General features: G+C 45.8%; 1 long non-coding RNA gene across 1 annotated transcript in view; it reads left to right on the top strand.

Moving 5' to 3' along the window:
* Positions 1-19,405, top strand: part of LOC309661088 — an 852,576-nt gene extending 833,171 nt beyond the window's left edge. The window contains exon 5 of the long non-coding RNA XR_014263850.1: positions 17,875-19,405. This is a non-coding gene — a long non-coding RNA (uncharacterized lncRNA). The remainder of the gene's footprint in view (positions 1-17,874) is intronic.
* The last annotated feature ends 525 nt before the right edge of the window (positions 19,406-19,930 follow it).

Here is a 19,930-nt window from a genome sequence, read left to right as displayed (position 1 = left end):
GCGTGTCTTGCTGATTTTTGTTTTCCCAATTTATACGCCCATGAGTGGAAGTGCCCAATGCTCTCTAAGCTGAGTTTTTTAGATGTTTCAGGACACACCGTACACTTCTCCAGAGTGGCTGTTGGCAAGTTACATCCCGCCCATCAGCGTAGCAAGGCTCCCGTTTCTCCATGGCCTGTCCTGCATTTCTGGTTTTGACACTTTTTTCAGCATGGCCCTTATGACCGATGGGAAGCGAGACTTCTTTGTAGCGCTGATTTGCCTTTACAGGTTGCTTGGTTGGCCAAAAAGGGCGTATGCGTTTTTTCCTGAATATGTTCAGGAAAAAACGCATACGCCCTTTTTGGCCAAGGGAATCATTGTGGAGGATTTGCCGCTTTTCCTGTGCTTTAAAGGCAATTCGAATCTACCTCCTGAAATCTGTTTCCTGCAATTCTGCCTTGCTTTCAAATCCTCTTCGTTGCCTTCCCTCAATATATTTGTGGACGAGAGTGATCATTTAGAAGTCTGCAGGTTTGTGAATTGCAGTGCCCCTGAGCTCCATTTTTCAACTCACTTTCTTGGGAGCCGGCCGCAAAAGCGCAGGATTGCTTCAGGCCCTATTCTGGTTCCGGGCGGCAGGCTGAACCTGTGGTTAATTCTTCTTCCTGATGGGAAAATAGTGTGACCTGTGCCTGTCCCAACACCTAGAGCTAGTCTCTCATTGGTTCCCCCTCTTCCCGTTCATCCTCAGGACAAATTGCAACCTGTACGGAACAGGAGGTTAAAGGTGCTGATTCTCCAAAGAGGGAGATTGGTAGTAAAGCGGCTGGAATGGCGAACCCGAGCACAAGGACATGACAAATGAGGTGCGTTTTAGAAACCTTTCCCGATCACACGGAGTACCATCTTCTGGGTTCCTAATGCATGTTTTCGATGTAGGAAGATGCCCTTGAACCTGGAGATTTGGGACCCATGGGATGGGTACCACGCAGTATTACTTTAAAGGGTCTGCGTTTGCTCACCCAACCTCACCAAACCTCACAGCCCCAAGAGAGTCCACCCTTATGTCTCAATCAGCTGTGGGTCTGGATGTGGTCAATCTGGGTGGCATCACAGGCCCAGAACGAATTTTGTAAGAATTTCTCTCTCTTTCACTGTCTTTGTTTCACGGGTTATTAAAAGTAATTGATTTTTAAAATGGGGTTTAGCTGCTTTTCACTGCTGTGTTTATGCCGCTTTACACCCAATTGACTCACTTACAGAGAGATATCAATACATAGGTTTTAAGATTCTTACTAGTCAGATATATTCTTGGGCGGTGAATAGGGGGTGTTGAGTCCAGTTCACTGAGCAAGGAGTAGGTCTTGTCTATTACATATTGGGTTTATGGAACGGTATCTGAGCTAATTTGAAACCCTTGTTTTATGCATCACCCCACCTCACCTTTCCCGTTAAGCAGCCATAGTGTGTTTTCTAAACGTGTGATTCTGTTCTGTTTTGTAACTCAGGTCAAGGGTAGCGGTTTTTACATTCCCTCTATAAGTAATATCTTATGATAAGTGTCTTTTTCTGTGTGACTTATTTCACTTAGAATCGTCGTACCTAAATCCACTCATCATGCTGCTACTAGCCTTATGACGTTGATTTCATGGCTGAGTGATATTCCATTGTACATAAGGACCACAACTTCTTTATCCATTTTTCTCTTTCCTGGGATATTTAAGGTGTAACGAAGTGGAGGTTCTTGTCAACAGAGCAGCCCTAAACTTTGGGGTGGCTGTGTCTAGCTGATTTTTGTTTTCCCAATTTATACGCCCATGAGTGGAAGTGCCCTATGCTCTCTAAGCTGAGTTTTTTAGATGTTTCAGGATACACCGTACACTTCTCCAGAGTGGCTGTTGACAATTTACATCCCGCCCATCAGCGTAGCAAGACTCCCGTTTCTCCATGGCCTGTCCTGCATTTCTGGTTTTGACACTTTTTTCAGCATGGCCCTTATGACCGATGGGAAGCGAGACTTCTTTGTAGCGCTGATTTGCCTTTCCAGGTTGCTTGGTAGGCCAAAAAGGGCGTATGCGTTTTTTCCTGAATATGTTCAGGAAAAAACGCATACGCCCTTTTTGGCCAAGGGCATCATTGTCGAGGATTTGCCGCTTTTCCTGTGCTTTAAAGGCGATTCGAATCTACCTCCTGAAATCTGTTTCCTGCAATTCTGCCTTGCTTTCAAATCCTCTTCGTTGCCTTCCCTCAATATATTTGTGGACGAGAGTGATCATGTAGAAGTCTGCAGGTTTGTGAATTGCAGTGCCCCTGAGCTCCATTTTTCAACTCACTTTCTTGGGAGCCAGCCGAAAAAGCGCAGGATTGCTTCAGGCCCTATTCTGGTTCCGGGCGGCAGGCTGAACCTGTGGTTAATTCTTCTTCCTGATGGGAAAATAGTGTGACCTGTGCCTGTCCCAACACCTAGAGCTAGTCTCTCATTGGTTCCCCCTCTTCCCGTTCATCCTCAGGACAAATTGCAACCTGTACGGAACAGGAGGTTAAAGGTGCTGAATCTCCAAGGAGGGAGATTGCTAGTAAAGCGGCTGGAATGGCGAACCCGAGCACAAGGACTTGAGAAATCAGGTGCGTTTTAGAAACCTTTCCCGATCACACGGAGTACCATCTTCTGGGTTCCTCATGCATGTTTTCGATGTAGGAAGATGCCCTTGAACCTGGAGATTTGGGACCCATGGGCTGGGTACCACGCAGTATTACTTTAAAGGGTCTGCGTTTGCTCACCCAACCTCACCAAACCTCACAGCCCCAAGAGAGTCCACCCTTATGTCTCAATCAGCTGTGGGTCTGTATGTGGTCAATCTGGGTGGCATCACAGGCCCAGAACGAATTTTGTAAGAATTTCTCTCTCTTTCACTGTCTTTGTTTCACGGGTTATTAAAAGTAATTGATTTTTAAAATGGGGTTTAGCTGCTTTTCACTGCTGTGTTTATGCCGCTTTACACCCAATTGACTCACTTACAGAGAGATATCAATACATAGGTTTTAAGATTCTTACTAGTCAGATATATTCTTGGGTGGTGAATAGGGGGTGTTGAGTCCAGTTCACTGAGCAAGGAGTAGGTCTTGTCTATTACATATTGGGTTTATGGAACGGTATGTGAGCTAATTTGAAACCCTTGTTTTATGCATCACCCCACCTCACCTTTCCCATTAAGCAGCCATAGTGTGTTTTCTAAACGTGTGATTCTGTTCTGTTTTGTAACTCAGTTCAAGGGTAGCGGTTTTTACATTCCCTCTATAAGTAATATCTTATGATAAGTGTCTTTTTCTGTGTGACTTATTTCACTTAGAATCATCGTACCTAAATCCACTCATCATGCTGCTACTAGCCTTATGACGTTGATTTCATGGCTGAGTGATATTCCATTGTACATAAGGACCACAACTTCTTTATCCATTTTTCTCTTTCCTGGGATATTTAAGGTGTAATGAAGTGGAGGTTCTTGTCAACAGAGCAGCCCTAAACATTGGGGTGGCTGTGTCTTGCTGATTTTTGTTTTCCCAATTTATACGCCCATGAGTGGAAGTGCCCTATGCTCTCTAAGCTGAGTTTTTTAGATGTTTCAGGACACACCGTACACTTCTCCAGAGTGGCTGTTGGCAATTTACATCCCGCCCATCAGCGTAGCAAGGCTCCCGTTTCTGCATGGTCTGTCCTGCATTTCTGGTTTTGACACTTTTTTCAGCATGGCCCTTATGACCGATGGGAAGCGAGACTTCTTTGTAGCACTGATTTGCCTTTCCAGGTTGCTTGGTTGGCCAAAAAGGGCGTATGCGTTTTTTCCTGAATATGTTCAGGAAAAAACGCATACGCCCTTTTTGGCCAAGAGCATCATTGTCGAGGATTTGCCGCTTTTCCTGTGCTTTAAAGGCGATTCGAATCTACCTCCTGAAATCTGTTTCCTGCAATTCTGCCTTGCTTTCAAATCCTCTTCGTTGCCTTCCCTCAATATATTTGTGGACGAGAGTGATCATTTAGAAGTCTGCAGGTTTGTGAATTGCAGTGCCCCTGAGCTCCATTTTTCAACTCACTTTCTTGGGAGCCGGCCGCAAAAGCGCAGGATTGCTTCAGGCCCTATTCTGGTCCCGGGCGGCAGGCTGAACCTGTGGTTAAATCTTCTTCCTGATGGGAAAATAGCGTGACCTGTGCCTGTCCCAACACCTAGAGCTAGTCTCTCATTGGTTCCCTCTCTTCCCGTTCATCCTCAGGACAAATTGCAACCTGTACGGAACAGGAGGTTAAAGGTGCTGATTCTCCAAGGAGGGAGATTGCTAGTAAAGCGGCTGGAGTGGCGAACCCGAGCACAAGGAGATGAGAAATGAGGTGCGTTTCAGAAACCTTTCCCGATCACACGGAGTACCATCTTCTGGGTTTCTCATGCATGTTTTCGATGTAGGAAGATGCCCTTGAAACTGGAGATTTGGGACCCATGGGATGGGTACCAGGCAGTATTACTTTAAAGGGTCTGCGTTTGCTCACCCAACCTCACCAAACCTCACAGCCCCAAGAGAGTCCACCCTTATGTCTCAATCAGCTGTGGGTCTGGATGTGGTCAATCCGGGTGGCATCACAGGCCCAGAACGAATTTTGTAAGAATTTCTCTCTCTTTCACTGTCTTTGTTTCACGGGTTATTAAAAGTAATTGATTTTTAAAATGGGGTTTAGCTGCTTTTCACTGCTGTGTTTATGCCGCTTTACACCCAATTGACTCACTTACAGAGAGATATCAATACATAGGTTTTAAGATTCTTACTAGTCAGATATATTCTTGGGCGGTGAATAGGGGGTGTTGAGTCCAGTTCACTGAGCAAGGAGTAGGTCTTGTCTATTACATATTGGGTTTATGGAACGGTATCTGAGCTAATTTGAAACCCTTGTTTTATGCATCACCCCACCTCACCTTTCCCGTTAAGCAGCCATAGTGTGTGTTCTAAACGTGTGACTGTTCTGTTTTGTAATTCAGGTCAAGGGTAGCGGTTTTTACATTCCCTCTATAAGTGATATCTTATGATAAGTGTCTTTTTCTGAGTGACTTATTTCACTTACAATCGTCGTACCTAAATCCACTCATCATGCTGCTACTAGCCTTATGACGTTGATTTCATGGCTGAGTGATATTCCATTGTACATAAGGACCACAACTTCTTTATCCATTTTTCTCTTTCCTGGGATATTTAAGGTGTAACGAAGTGGAGGTTCTTGTCAACAGAGCAACCCTAAACTTTGGGGTGGCGTGTCTTGCTGATTTTTGTTTTTCCAATTTATACGCCCATGAGTGGAAGTGCCCAATGCTCTCTAAGCTGAGTTTTTTAGATGTTTCAGGACACACCGTACACTTCTCCAGAGTGGCTGTTGGCAAGTTACATCCCGCCCATCAGCGTAGCAAGGCTCCCGTTTCTCCATGGCCTGTCCTGCATTTCTGGTTTTGACACTTTTTTCAGCATGGCCCTTATGACCGATGGGAAGCGAGACTTCTTTGTAGCGCTGATTTGCCTTTCCAGGTTGCTTGGTAGGCCAAAAAGGGCGTATGCGTTTTTTCCTGAATATGTTCAGGAAAAAACGCATACGCCCTTTTTGGCCAAGGGCATCATTGTCGAGGATTTGCCGCTTTTCCTGTGCTTTAAAGGCGATTCGAATCTACCTCCTGAAATCTGTTTCCTGCAATTCTGCCTTGCTTTCAAATCCTCTTCGTTGCCTTCCCTCAATATATTTGTGGACGAGAGTGATCATGTAGAAGTCTGCAGGTTTGTGAATTGCAGTGCCCCTGAGCTCCATTTTTCAACTCACTTTCTTGGGAGCCGGCCGAAAAAGCGCAGGATTGCTTCAGGCCCTATTCTGGTTCCGGGCGGCAGGCTGAACCTGTGGTTAATTCTTCTTCCTGATGGGAAAATAGTGTGACCTGTGCCTGTCCCAACACCTAGAGCTAGTCTCTCATTGGTTCCTCCTCTTCCCGTTCATCCTCAGGACAAATTGCAACCTGTACGGAACAGGAGGTTAAAGGTGCTGAATCTCCAAGGAGGGAGATTGCTAGTAAAGCGGCTGGAATGGCGAACCCGAGCACAAGGACATGAGAAATCAGGTGCGTTTTAGAAACCTTTCCCGATCACACGGAGTACCATCTTCTGGGTTCCTCATGCATGTTTTCGATGTAGGAAGATGCCCTTGAACCTGGAGATTTGGGACCCATGGGCTGGGTACCACGCAGTATTACTTTAAAGGGTCTGCGTTTGCTCACCCAACCTCACCAAACCTCACAGCCCCAAGAGAGTCCACCCTTATGTCTCAATCAGCTGTGGGTCTGGATGTGGTCAATCTGGGTGGCATCACAGGCCCAGAACGAATTTTGTAAGAATTTCTCTCTCTTTCACTGTCTTTGTTTCACGGGTTATTAAAAGTAATTGATTTTTAAAATGGGGTTTAGCTGCTTTTCACTGCTGTGTTTATGCCGCTTTACACCCAATTGACTCACTTACAGAGAGATATCAATACATAGGTTTTAAGATTCTTACTAGTCAGATATATTCTTGGGCAGTGAATAGGGGGTGTTGAGTCCAGTTCACTGAGCAAGGAGTAGGTCTTGTCTATTACATATTGGGTTTATGGAACAGTATCTGAGCTAATTTGAAACCCTTGTTTTATGCATCACCCCACCTCACCTTTCCCGTTAAGCAGCCATAGTGTGTTTTCTAAACGTGTGATTCTGTTCTGTTTTGTAACTCAGTTCAAGGGTAGCGGTTTTTACATTCCCTCTATAAGTAATATCTTATGATAAGTGTCTTTTTCTGTGTGACTTATTTCACTTAGAATCATCGTACCTAAATCCACTCATCATGCTGCTACTAGCCTTATGACGTTGATTTCATGGCTGAGTGATATTCCATTGTACATAAGGACCACAACTTCTTTATCCATTTTTCTCTTTCCTGGGATATTTAAGGTGTAACGAAGTGGAGGTTCTTGTCAACAGAGCAGCCCTAAACTTTGGGGTGGCTGTGTCTTGCTGATTTTTGTTTTCCCAATTTATACGCCCATGAGTGGAAGTGCCCTATGCTCTCAAAGCTGAGTTTTTTAGATGTTTCAGGACACACCGTACACTTCTCCAGAGTGGCTGTTGGCAATTTACATCCCGCCCATCAGCGTAGCAAGGCTTCCGTTTCTCCATGGCCTGTCCTGCATTTCTGGTTTTGACACTTTTTTCAGCATGGCCCTTATGACCGATGGGAAGCGAGACTTCTTTGTAGCGCTGATTTGCCTTTCCAGGTTGCTTGGTTGGCCAAAAAGGGCGTATGCGTTTTTTCCTGAATATGTTCAGGAAAAAACGCATACGCCCTTTTTGGCCAAGAGCATCATTGTCGAGGATTTGCCGCTTTTCCTGTGCTTTAAAGGCGATTCGAATCTACCTCCTGAAATCTGTTTCCTGCAATTCTGCCTTGCTTTCAAATCCTCTTCGTTGCCTTCCCTCAATATATTTGTGGACGAGAGTGATCATTTAGAAGTCTGCAGGTTTGTGAATTGCAGTGCCCCTGAGCTCCATTTTTCAACTCACTTTCTTGGGAGCTGGCCGCAAAAGCGCAGGATTGCTTCAGGCCCTATTCTGGTCCCGGGAGGCAGGCTGAACATGTGGTTAATTCTTCTTCTTGATGGGAAAATAGCGTGACCTGTGCCTGTCCCAACACCTAGAGCTAGTCTCTCATTGGTTCCCCCTCTTCCCGTTCATCCTCAGGACAAATTGCAACCTGTACGGAACAGGAGGATAAAGGTGCTGATTCTCCAAGGAGGGAGATTGCTAGTAAAGCGGCTGGAATGGCGAACCCGAGCACAAGGAGATGAGAAATGAGGTGCGTTTCAGAAACCTTTCCCGATCACACGGAGGACCATCTTCTGGGTTTCTCATGCATGTTTTCGATGTAGGAAGATGCCCTTGAACCTGGAGATTTGGGACCCATGGGATGGGTACCAGGCAGTATTACTTTAAAGGGTCTGCGTTTGCTCACCCAACCTCACCAAACCTCACAGCCCCAAGAGAGTCCACCCTTATATCTCAATCAGCTGTGGGTCTGGATGTGGTCAATCCGGGTGGCATCACAGGCCCAGAACGAATTTTGTAAGAATTTCTCTCTCTTTCACTGTCTTTGTTTCACGGGTTATTAAAAGTAATTGATTTTTAAACTGGGGTTTAGCTGCTTTTCACTGCTGTGTTTATGCCGCTTTACACCCAATTGACTCACTTACAGAGAGATATCAATACATAGGTTTTAAGATTCTTACTAGTCAGATATATTCTTGGGCGGTGAATAGGGGGTGTTGAGTCCAGTTCACTGAGCAAGGAGTAGGTCTTGTCTATTACATATTGGGTTTATGGAACGGTATCTGAGCTAATTTGAAACCCTTGTTTTATGCATCACCCCACCTCACCTTTCCCGTTAAGCAGCCATAGTGTGTTTTCCACACGTGTGACTCTGTTCTGTTTTGTAATTCAGTTTAAGGGTAGCGGTTTTTACATTCCCTCTATAAGTGATATCTTATGATAAGTGTCTTTTTCTGTGTGACTTATTTCACGTAGAATCGTCGTACATAAATACACTCATCATGCTGCTACTAGCCTTATGACGTTGATTTCATGGCTGAGTGATATGCCATTGTACATAAGGACGACAACTTCTTTATCCATTTTTCTCTTTCCTGGGATATTTAAGGTGTAACGAAGTGGAGGTTCTTGTGAACAAAGCAGCCCTAACCTTTGGGGTGCCTGTGTCTTGCTGATTTTTAGTTTTCCCAATTTATACGCCCATGAATGGAAGTGCCCTATACTCTCTAAGCTGAGTTTTTTAGATGTTTCAGGACACACCGTACACTTCTCCAGAGTGGCTGTTGGCAATTTACATCCCGCCCATCAGCGTAGCAAGGCTCCCGTTTCTCCATGGTCTGTCCTGCATTTCTGGTTTTGACACTTTATTCAGCATGGCCCTTTTGACCGTTGGGAAGCGAAACTATTTTGTAGCACTGATTGCCCTTTCCAGGTTGCTTGTTTGGCCAAAAAGGGCGTATGCGTTTTTCCCTGAATATATTCAGGAAAAAACGCATACGCCCTTTTTGGCCAAGGGCATCATTGTCGAGGTGTTGCCGCTTTTCTTGTGCTTTAAAGGCGATTTGAATCTCCCGCCTGAAATCTGTTTCCTGCAATTCTGCCTTGCTTTCAAATCCTCTTCGTTGCCTACCCTCAATATATTTGTGGACGAGAGTGATCATTTATAAGTCTGCAGGTTTGTGAATTGCAGTGCCCCTGAGCTCCATTTTTCATCTCGCCTTCTTGGGAGCTGGCCGCAAAAGCGCAGGATTGCTTCAGACCCTATTCTGGTCCCGGGCGGGAGGCTGAGCCTGTGCTTAATTCTTCTTCCTGATGGGAAAATAGCGTGACCTGTGCCTGTCCCAATACCTAGAACTAGTCTCTCATTGGTTCCCCCTCTTCCCGTTCATCCTCGGGACAAATTGCAACCTGTACGGAACAGGAGGTTAAAGGTGCTGATTCTCCAAGGAGGGAGAGTGCTAGTAAAGCGGCTGGAATGGGGAACCCGAGCACAAGGACATGAGAAATGAGGTGCGTTTTAGAAACCTTTCCCGATCACACGGTGTACCATCTTCTGGGTTTCCCATGCATGTTTTCAATGTAAGAAGATGCCCTTGAACCTGGAGATTTGGGACCCATGGGATGGGTACCACGCAGTATTACTTTAAAGGGTCTGCGTTTGCTCACCCAACCTCACCAAACCTCTCAGCCCCAAGAGTGTCCACCCTTATGTCTCAGTCAGCTGTGGGTCTAGATATGGTAAATCCAGGTAGCATCACAGCCACTGAACGAATTTTGTAAGAATTTCTCTCTCTTTCACTGTCTTTTTTTCACAGGTTTTTAAAATAATTGATTTTTATAATGGGGTTTAGCTGCTTTTCACTGCTGTGTTTATGCCACTTTACACCCACTTGACTCACTTACAGAGAGATATCAATACATAAGTTTTAAGATTCTTACTAGTCAAAAATATTCTTGTCCATCAATAGGGGGTGTTGAGTCCAATTCACTGAGCAAGGAGTAGGTCTTGTCTATTACATATTGGGTTTATGGAACGGTATCTGAGCTAATTTGAAACCCTTGTTTTATGCATCACCCCACCTCACCTTTCCCGTTAAGCAGCCATAGTGTGTTTTCTCAACGTGTGTCTCTGTTCTGTTTTGTAATTCAGTTCAAGGGTAGCGGTTTTTACATTCCCTCTATAAGTGATATCTTATGTTAAGTGTCTTCTTCTGTGTGACTTATTTCACTTAGAATCGTCGTACCTAAATCTACTAATCATGCTGCTACTAGCCTTATGACGTTGATTTCATGGCTGAGTGATATTCCATTGTACATAAGGACCACAACTTCTTTATCCATTTTTCTCTTTCCTGAGATATTTAAGGTGTAACGAAGTGGAGGTTCTTGTCAACAGAGCAGCCCTAAATGTTGGGGTGCCTGTGTCTTGCTGATTTTTAGTTTTCCCAATTTATACGCCCATGAGTGGACGTGCCCTTTGCTCTCTAAGCTGAGTTTTTTAGATGTTTCAGGACACACCGTACACTTCTCCAGAGTGGCTGTTGGCAATTTACATCCCGCCCATCAGCGTAGCAAGGCTCCCATTTCTCCATGGCCTGTCCTGCATTTCTGGTTTTGACACTTTATTCAGCATGGCCCTTATGACCGATGGTAAGCGAGACTTCTTTGTAGCGCTGATTTGCCTTTCCAGGTTGCTTGGTTTGCCATAAAGGGCCTTTGCGTTTTTTCCTGAATATATTCAGGAAAAAACGCATACGCCCTTTTTGGCCACGGGCATCATTGTCGAGGTTTTGCCGCTATTCCTGTGCTTTAAAGGCGATTCGAATCTCCCTCCTGAAATCTGTTTCCTGCAATTCTGCCTTGCTTTCAAATCCTCTTCGTTGCCTTCCCTCAATATATTTGTGGCCGAGAGTGATCATTTATAAGTCTGCAGGTTTGTGAATTGCAGTGTCCCTGAGCTCCATTTTTCAACTCGCTTTCTTGGGAGCTGTTTCCAAAAGCGCAGGATGGCTTCAGGCCCTATACTGGTTGCGGGGAATAGGCTGAGCCTGTGGTTAATTCTTCTTCTTCTTGGGAAAATAGAGTGGCCTGTGCCTGTACCAACACCTAGAGCTAGTCTCTCATTGGTTCCCCCTCTTCCCATTCATGCTCAGGACAAATTGCAACCTCTACGGAACAGGAGGTTAAAGGTGCTGATTCTCCAAGGAGGGAGATTGGTAGTAAAGTGGCTGCAAAGGCTAACCCGAACACAAGGAGATGAGAAATGAGGTGCGTTTTAGAATCCTTTTCCGATCACACCGTGTATCATCTTCTGGGTTTCTCATGCATGTTTTCGATGTGGGAAGATGCCCTTGAACCTGGAGATTTGGGACCCATGGGATGGGTACCACGCAGTATTTCTTTAAAGGGTCTGCGTTTGCTCACCCAACCTCACCAATTCTCTCAGCTCCAAGAGTGTCCAGCCTTATGTGTAACCCAGCCGTGGGTTTAGATATGGACAATCCAGGTTGCTTCAGTGCCCCTGAACGAACTTTTTACTAATTTCTCTCTCTTTCATTGTATTTGTTGGGTTTTTTTTTGTAATTTATTTTTAGAATGGGGTTTAGCTGATTTTCACTGCTCTGTTTATGCTGCTTTATACCCACTTGAGTCACTTACAGAGAGATATCAATACATAGGTTTTAAGATTCTTACTAATCAGATATATTCTTGTGCCGTGAATAGGGGGTGTGGAGTCCAGTTCACTGAGCAAGCGGTAGGTCTTGTCTATTACATATTGGGTTTATGGAACGGTGTCTGAGCTAATTTGAAACCCTTGTTTTATGCATCACTCCACCTCACCTTTCCCGTTAAGCAGCCATAGTGTGTTTTCTAAACGTTTGACTCTGTTGTGTTTTGTAATTCAGTTCAAGTGTAGCTGTTTTTACATTCCCTCTATAAGTGATATCTTATGATAAGTATCTTTTTTTGTGTGACTTATTACACTTAGAAACGTCGTACCTGAATCCACTCATCATGCTGCTACTAACCGTATGACATTGATTTCATGGCTGAGTGGTATTCCATTGTACATATTAGCACAACTTCTTTATCCATTTTTCTCTATCTTGGCATATTAAGGGTGTACTGAATTGGAGGTTCTTGTAAACAGAGCAGGCCTAAACTTTGGGGTGCCTGTGTCTTTTTGATTTTTATTTTTCCCATTTTGTACGCCCATGGGTGGAAGTGCCCTATGCTCTCTAGCTGTGTTTTTTAGATGTTTTAGATAACACCATACACTTCTCCAGGGTGGCCGTTGTCAAATTACATCCCGCCCATCAGCCTAACAATGATCCCTTTTCTCCCTGGCCTGTCCTGCATTTCTGGGTTTTACACTCTTTTAGAATGGCCCTTTTGACCCCTGGGAAGTGAGACTTCTTTGTAGTGCTCATTTGCATTTGTGGCTTGCTTGGTTGGCGAAAAAAGGCGTATGCGTTTTTTCCTGAATATATTCAGGAAAAAAGGTATACGCCCTCTTTGGCCAAGGGCATCATTGTCGACGTTTTACCACTTTTCATGTGCTTTAAAGGCGATTCGAATCTACCTCCTGAAATTTGTTTCCTGCAATTCTGCCTTGCTTTCAAATCGTCTTTGTTGCCTTCCCTCAATATATTTTTGAACGAGAGTGATCATTTATAATTCTGCATGTTTGTGAATTGCAGTGCCCCTGAGCTCCATTTTTCAACTCGCTTTTTTGTGAGCTGGCTGCAAAACCGCAGGATTCCTTTAGGCCTTATACTGGTTCCGTGGGGCAGGCTGAGCCTGTGGTTAATTCTTCTTTTTGATTTGAAATTAGAGTGACCTGTGCCTTTCCGAACATCTAGGGCTTGTCTCTCATTGTTTCACCTCCTTCCCCTTCATCCTCTGGACAAATTCCAAACTCTGTGCAACAGGATGTTGAAGGTGCTGACATCCTCAAGTGTGGAGAATGTTAGGAAAGAGTCTGGAGGTGTGAACCCGACAACCAGGGGATTAGGAGATGAGGTGCCTTTTCCAAAATCTTCCTGATCCAACCGTGTACCATCTTCTGGGTGTCACAGGCATGTTTTAGCTGTAAGAAAGGTCCCATGTACGTAAGGAGAACACCAGGGATTTTTTCAAATCAGTGTCTCCCCGAACCCCAATCTGGGAAGAATTTTTAAGCTACTGTACATGTATGTTCATTAAGGGACTGGGCTGTAGGCAGAGTCCGAACTTTAGAGGATTGAAGTCTTCATGGTCAGAAACGCTCACCATCGGCCTCCTTTAGTTTCCATTTTATCTGTAGTTGATAGATGATGTCGATATAGATATCTATTGTTTTTCAGATTATTTCCCCTTAGGGGTTATTACAAAATATTGAGTATAGTTCCCTGTGCTATACAGCAGTTACTTGTTGATGATATATTTTATACATAGCAGTGTGTATATGTTAATCCGAAACTGTTAATTTATCCCTCCTCCCACCTTTCCCCTTTGGTAATAAAAAAATACAAGATTTTATACTTCTCAGAAATCTAGGAGCTGAAAGAGAGGTATCATTTTCAATGGAAAATCATTCAAAACAAGATTGAAACTTCAGCCAAGATTAGTAGATCCACATCCTTGGAAAGAAATCACTGCATTTCTCTAATGTTGACCTGACAAATACGACAAACCCCTCCACTGAACTTGCTTATAATAAAGTGATGGAAATATCAAATGGAAGTGTTAGAAATACCTTATTTTACACGAGCCTTATACACTGATCTATGTTAACTACAGTTTGGCTCACACATCTGTTCATTGAAGTTACAATATTTGGCTCACACATCTGTTCATTGAAGTTACAATATTTGGCTCACACATCTGTTCATTGAAGTTACAATGTTCTCAAATTCTGTTACTGATCCTGCAGAGTCGGCCCCAACAAGGGTCCCCCTGCCCAGTGTCATTGGAGCCAACAGATCGAGACTCAGTTTGGTTCAGAAGCAAAGGAAAACTTTATATTTTGATCAGAGATTGGAGAGGTGAGAGCGTGCGCTCCCCCGCGGGCTGTGGGCCGGGCTGCTGTGTAGGGATCCCGTCAGCGTCAGCGGGAGGGACGGGGCGGAGCTCTCGAGGGCTGGGTTGGCTGGAGCTCAGGCTCTATGTGGCGGAGTCTGCACAGGGCACCGAGAGCTGAGGTGTCGGCCCAGCCATTTAGCACTAGGAAATCGGGTCTGAAGTTCCAGGTGTGGGACCTCTGCCTGTGGAAACCTAGGAACAAGTGAAATTAGAAAAAGCACAAAGGAAAAAAAGGTTAGACTTTATTTTATTGCCCAGATTCTATTTTTATCTCCCAGGAATTTTTAATGGGCTTTGCCGGTGACAAACCCCTCCTCTGCCTCTTGTCCCATTCCACATTCTTGGGGCTCTGAGGGTGCAGACACCTCTTCTGTAAATGCTTCGTGCTGAATTGGGTATCCTCATACCCGGGGGGAGGGGCAGGACTTCTCCCCAGCAGCCTCCAGTTGAGGTTGATTGTCCCCAGGCCTCCTCCCTCACTGCTCGTCTGCCTGAGCACCAGCGTTGGAAGTTTTATAGATTCTAATGACCTTTAGGGGTCCAGGAAAGAGATGCGCAGGGACGCTGGGGGGGCCGGTTTTACCCTGCTCCACATTGGTTCGGCCCCCTTAGGCTGACGGTTTCTGCCAGCCTAGATGCTCTGACCAGTAGTCTGTGCTTTCTTCAGTTAGGCCACTGAATTAACTTACAAACAGCACCAGGTGTCAGAGCCCTGCCTGCTCAACTCCCAGACAGTCCAGGGCCGGTGGTGATCCAGGACCATGACGGCCACTCAGTCACCGCCCTTTTGAAATAACCAGGAGTACATCTGGTCTCATTGGTCGCCGTCACCGTGGTGTCTGTAGGCTTTTCTATGGTGGCAGCGTTATTTACGGGTCCCCTGCCAGGTTTATTAGCTCCACTCTGGGTGCAGTAAGTCCTGCAAGCAATAGTCTGTTCTTTTGGGGCACACTCTTGTGGTTTTCTGAGAGAAGCTCCAGGTCAAGTGATGGTCACACGAGTCGTCATGGGGGCCTTTTGTCCCAGGTTGTCTCTCTGGAGGTTGGAGTTGGAGGGCCTCCTCACTCGAGGTCATTGTGCCCACGGAGCAATCCCTGCAACTTCAGGGCATGGTGGGTGTTTAGGATCACCAAGTGGCGTCCTTTACCCTTAGGAGGGAGCTGGCCTTGCGGGCTGCTCATTTCCAGGTTTTTAGATACCCCCAGTATCCTGGTCGGATGGGGTGGCTGGCCAATGCCTGGAGGGCATTCTTGCGTTGTTCCATTTCAAGTGGTCCCAGTTTTGGCACTAAAACTCCACGGGCGATTCGCCTTCGACCAGGAATGTAAAGGTCAAAGGGTTTAGCTAAATTACGGAGGTCCAGGGCAAGGGTCTGAATTGACTGCTCTTTCCATTCTTGAAAGGCCGCTTCTGGATTCTATTCAAAAGGATCATCATCTTTTCCTTTCAGTGTTTCATATAGAGGCCCAGGTATTAGACTGTACTTACGGATCCAGATGCAGCAAACCCCGGTCTCCCCAGGAACCCCTAAACTATCTTCTAGTTTTAGGAAGGGTGAGGCTGCAAATGGCTTCTTCCCTTTCCTGGGATGGGCTTCTCCGATCTTCTGTGAGAATGAAGCCCAGGCAGGTCACCTTAGTCTGTGATATTTGAGCCTTTTTCTTGGACACCTTCTATCTTGTATTGGCTAGGTAGTCCAGAGGCCTCCTTAGTAGGGCTGGCGATCAGAATGTCATCTGCATATTTTTTTTTAAATTTATTTATTTATTATTTATGGCTGTGTTGTGTCTTCGTTTCTGTGCGAGGGCTTTCTCTAGTTGCGGCAAGCGGGGGCCACTCTTCACTGCGGTGCGCGGGCCTCTCACTATCGCAGCCTCTCTTATTGTGGAGCACAGGCTCCAGACGCGCAGGCTCAGTAATTGTGGCTCATGGGCCTAGTTGCTCCGCGGCATATGGGATCTTCTCAGACCAGGGCTCGAAACTGTGTCCCCTGCATTGGCAGGCAGATTCTCAACCACTGCACCACCAGGGAAGCCCAGAATGTCGTCTGCATATTGAAGGAGGGTTCACTTCTCCAGAGGTAGATCTTTTAGGGTTTTAGCTAACTTTTCCCCAAAGATGGTGTGGGAATTTTTGAACCCTTGGGGCAGGACGGCCAAGCAGTATTGTTTTTTTTGTATGTTGAGTCCTGCCACTCACAGCCAAAATTTCTTGTGACTCTGGGACTAATGGAATACAGAAGAAGGCATCATTGAAGTCGAATACAGAATACCATGTCCTGGTGGATGGTAGAATGGCCAGCAGGGTGTAGGAATTAGGAACTACTGGATGTATATCCTCTGTGGCTTCACTGACTGTCCTGGCGTCCTTTACCAGGTCCCCAGCAGCCCACGGGGCTCTCATGGTCAGGCCCCTCCCAGGATATGGAGCTAACCTGTGCAGGTACCCAGCAGCCCACGGGGCTCTCGTGGTTAGGCCCCTCCCAGGATATGGAGCTCACCTGTGCAGGTACCCAGCAGCCCACGGGGCTCTCATTTTTCAGGCCCATCCCAGGATATGGAGCTCACCTGGGCAGGTACCCAGCAGCCCACGGGGCTCTCGTGGTCAGGCCCCTCCCAGGATATGGAGCTCACCTGGGCAGGTACCCAGCAGCCCACAGGGCTCTCGTGGTCAGGCCCCTCTCAGGATATGGAGCTCACCTGGGCAGGTACCCAGCAGCCCACGGGGCTCTCGTGGGCAGGCCCCTCCCTGGATATGGAGCTCCCCTGGACAGGAACCCCGGCAGGGCTGGGCACACAGGAACCGTGCACATAGCCCTCATTGCAGAGCACCCCCAGCACACCTGTCGCTCAGAGCTGACACAGAGCACCTCAGAGCAGGGCTTGAACTAACAAACAGCAGCTCCGACAGGTCTGTGACCCTAGGCTTCACTCTGTGCGGCCTCCCTCCACCTGGTCTTCCAGGGGCTTCCACTGCAGCCGGGGCACCAGGCCTCTGTCTCCACCCACCAACCCTCCTCTCCCTGACTCCTGGGTTCCTCTCATTAGGAGAGGGTCTTCTTGAAGTTGTCTTCCACTCATGGACCAGATAAAATGATTAGAAAACAAGCCAGGGCTGCCGCCCCTTGTCTATCCTGACTCTCGGGACCCTACACCTGTTCCTTGGATCTGGCCGGTGCAGCAAGGCCCATTATCTGCAACTCTGAGCCCCTGAGGGGCGAGGATTGGCTGACCTGGGCAGCCTGACCTGGCCGGCCAGCCCTCCCCAGGTGTGCCTGGGTTGAGGTCAATATAAACACCCCTCCAGGCAGCAACAGCTTCTGCAGCTGTGCCTGACGCCATATTCTCTGCCCCGTCAGCAGTCTCGGGGTTGTGCTGGTGGGAGGGAGTAGGGCCCAGGGCTCTATGAGTGGCCCCGTGTGAGTGGGGCTCTGCTGGACTTTCTGCAGGCTTTGCCGGGCTGCCACCTGCTAAAGAAGACGATGTGTCACCCATACCTGCTGCTGGAATTTCTCCCCGGGCAGAGGTGAGGAAGGAAAAAAGCAGTGGGGACCGGGACAGGAGGGGTACCTCAGGCAGGGAAATGGAAAGCTTCCAGAAGAGCGCCCGGGGCCAGGACCGTCCTGGCTGGCCTGCAGGCACCAAGTCGGCCTGCGTGCTGTCGCTGGTGTGACTCCAAGCCCTTTCCTCTAGGCTTTAAAGTCTTTGCACACATTCAGGTGTTTTACCTGGGAAGGGTGGGAAAAGTTCAGCCGCAGCTGGCCTGAGGCTCAGCTCACGTTTACTCAGAGACTCCTCCTCACGGTCCCCCAGCTTTGCAATGAGGACGCTCCTTGCGGGGGAGCTGCTGGCTGCATGGGAGACGATTCCCCACCTCTGACCAACTTCAGAATTGTTTACCACTGGAGCAAGTGCCCTGATAGGGTTTTCCTCTGTATGACCAGTGGGTTCTGTTTTTTTTTTTTTCTTTTTTGGTTCAAGGTAGGTTTTATTCCTCTTTTTGTATTTATAGATATAAGCATGGGAATAATTCATTCATATAAATATGTCTATGGGAAGGACAGAACTTTTTTTCTGTTTTATGTTTTTAAATATTTTTTAATTTTTAAATTTTATTTTATTCATTTTTTTATACAGCAGGTTCTTATTGGTTATCTATTTTATACATATAAGTGTATATATGTCAATCCCAGGCTCGCAATTCATCCCACCACCACCACCCTGCCACTTTCCCCCTTGGTGACCATACATTTCTTCTCTACATCTGTGTCTCTATTTCTGCCTTGCAAACCGGTTCCTCTGTACCATTTTTCTAGGTTCCACATGTATGCGTTAATATACAATATTTGTTTTTCTTTTTCTGACTTACTTCACTCTGTATGACAGTCTCTAGATCTATCCACGTCTCTACAAATGACCCAATTTCATTCCTTTTTATGGCTGAGTAATATTCCATTTTATATATGTACCACATATTTTCCATTTGTCTATCTATGGGCATTTAGGTTGCTTCCATGACCTGGCTATTGTAAATAGTGCTGCAATGAACATTGTGGTGAATGTGTCTTTTTGAATTATGGTTTTCTCTGGGTATATGCCCAGTAGTGGGATTGCTGGGTCATATGGTAATTCTATTTTTAGTTTTTTAAGGAACCTCCATACTGTTCTCCATAGTGACTGTATCAATTTACATTCCCACAAATAGTGTAAGAGGGTTCCCTTTTCTCCACACCCTCTCCAGCATTTGTTGTTTGTAGATTTTCTGATGATGCCCATTCTAACTTGTGTGAGGTGATACCTCATTGTAGTTTTGGTTTATATTTCTCTAATAATTAGTGATGTTGAGCAGCTTTTCATGTGCTTCTTCGCCATCTGTATGTCTTCTTGGGACAAATGTCTATTTACGTCATCTGCCCATTTTTGGATGGGGTTGTTTGTTTTTTTACTGTTGAGCTGCATGTGCTGTTTATATATATTGGAGATTAATCCTTTGTCCATTGATTCGTTTGCAAATATTTTCTCCCATTCTGAGGGTTGTCTTTTCGTTGTCATTGTAGTTTCCTTTGGTTTACAAAAGCTTTTAGGTTTCATTTGCTCCCATTTGTTTATTTTTGTTTTTTATTCCATTACTCTAGGAGGTGGATCAAAAAAGATCTTGCTGTGATTTATGTCAAAGAGTATTCTTCCTATGTTTTCCTCTAAGAGTTTTATAGTGTCCGGTCTAACATTTCGGTCTCTAATCCATTTTGAGTTTATTTTTTGTGTATGGTGTTAGGGAATGTTCTAATTTCATTCTTTTACGTGTAGTTGTCCATTTTTCCCAGCATCACTTATTGAAGAGACTGTCTTTTCTCCATTGTAGATCCTTGCCTTCTTTGTCATAGATTTGTGGACCATAGGTGTGTAGGTTTGTCTCTGGGTTTTCTTTTTTTTTTCTTTTACATCTTTATTGGAGTATAATTGTTTTACAATTGTGTGTTAGATTCTGTTGTATGAAAAAGTGAATCAGCTATACGTATACATATAACACCATATCCCCTCCCTCTTGCACTTCCCTCTCACTCCCTTATCCCAACCCTTTAGGTGGTCACAAAGCACCGGGCTGACCTCCCTGTGCTATGTGGCTGCTTCCCAGTAGCTATCAATTTTACATTTGGTAGTGTATATATGTCCATACCACTCTCTCACTTTATCCCAGCTTACCCTTCCCCCTCCCTGTGTCCTCAAGTCCTTTCT

This window comes from Balaenoptera physalus (genome assembly GCF_965194825.1).
Source record: "Balaenoptera physalus genome assembly, chromosome: 5".
Classification (NCBI taxonomy): Eukaryota; Metazoa; Chordata; class Mammalia; order Artiodactyla; family Balaenopteridae; genus Balaenoptera; species Balaenoptera physalus.
Note: the sequence above shows the minus strand (reverse complement) of the source record. Positions and strands in the feature narration are given on the sequence as shown.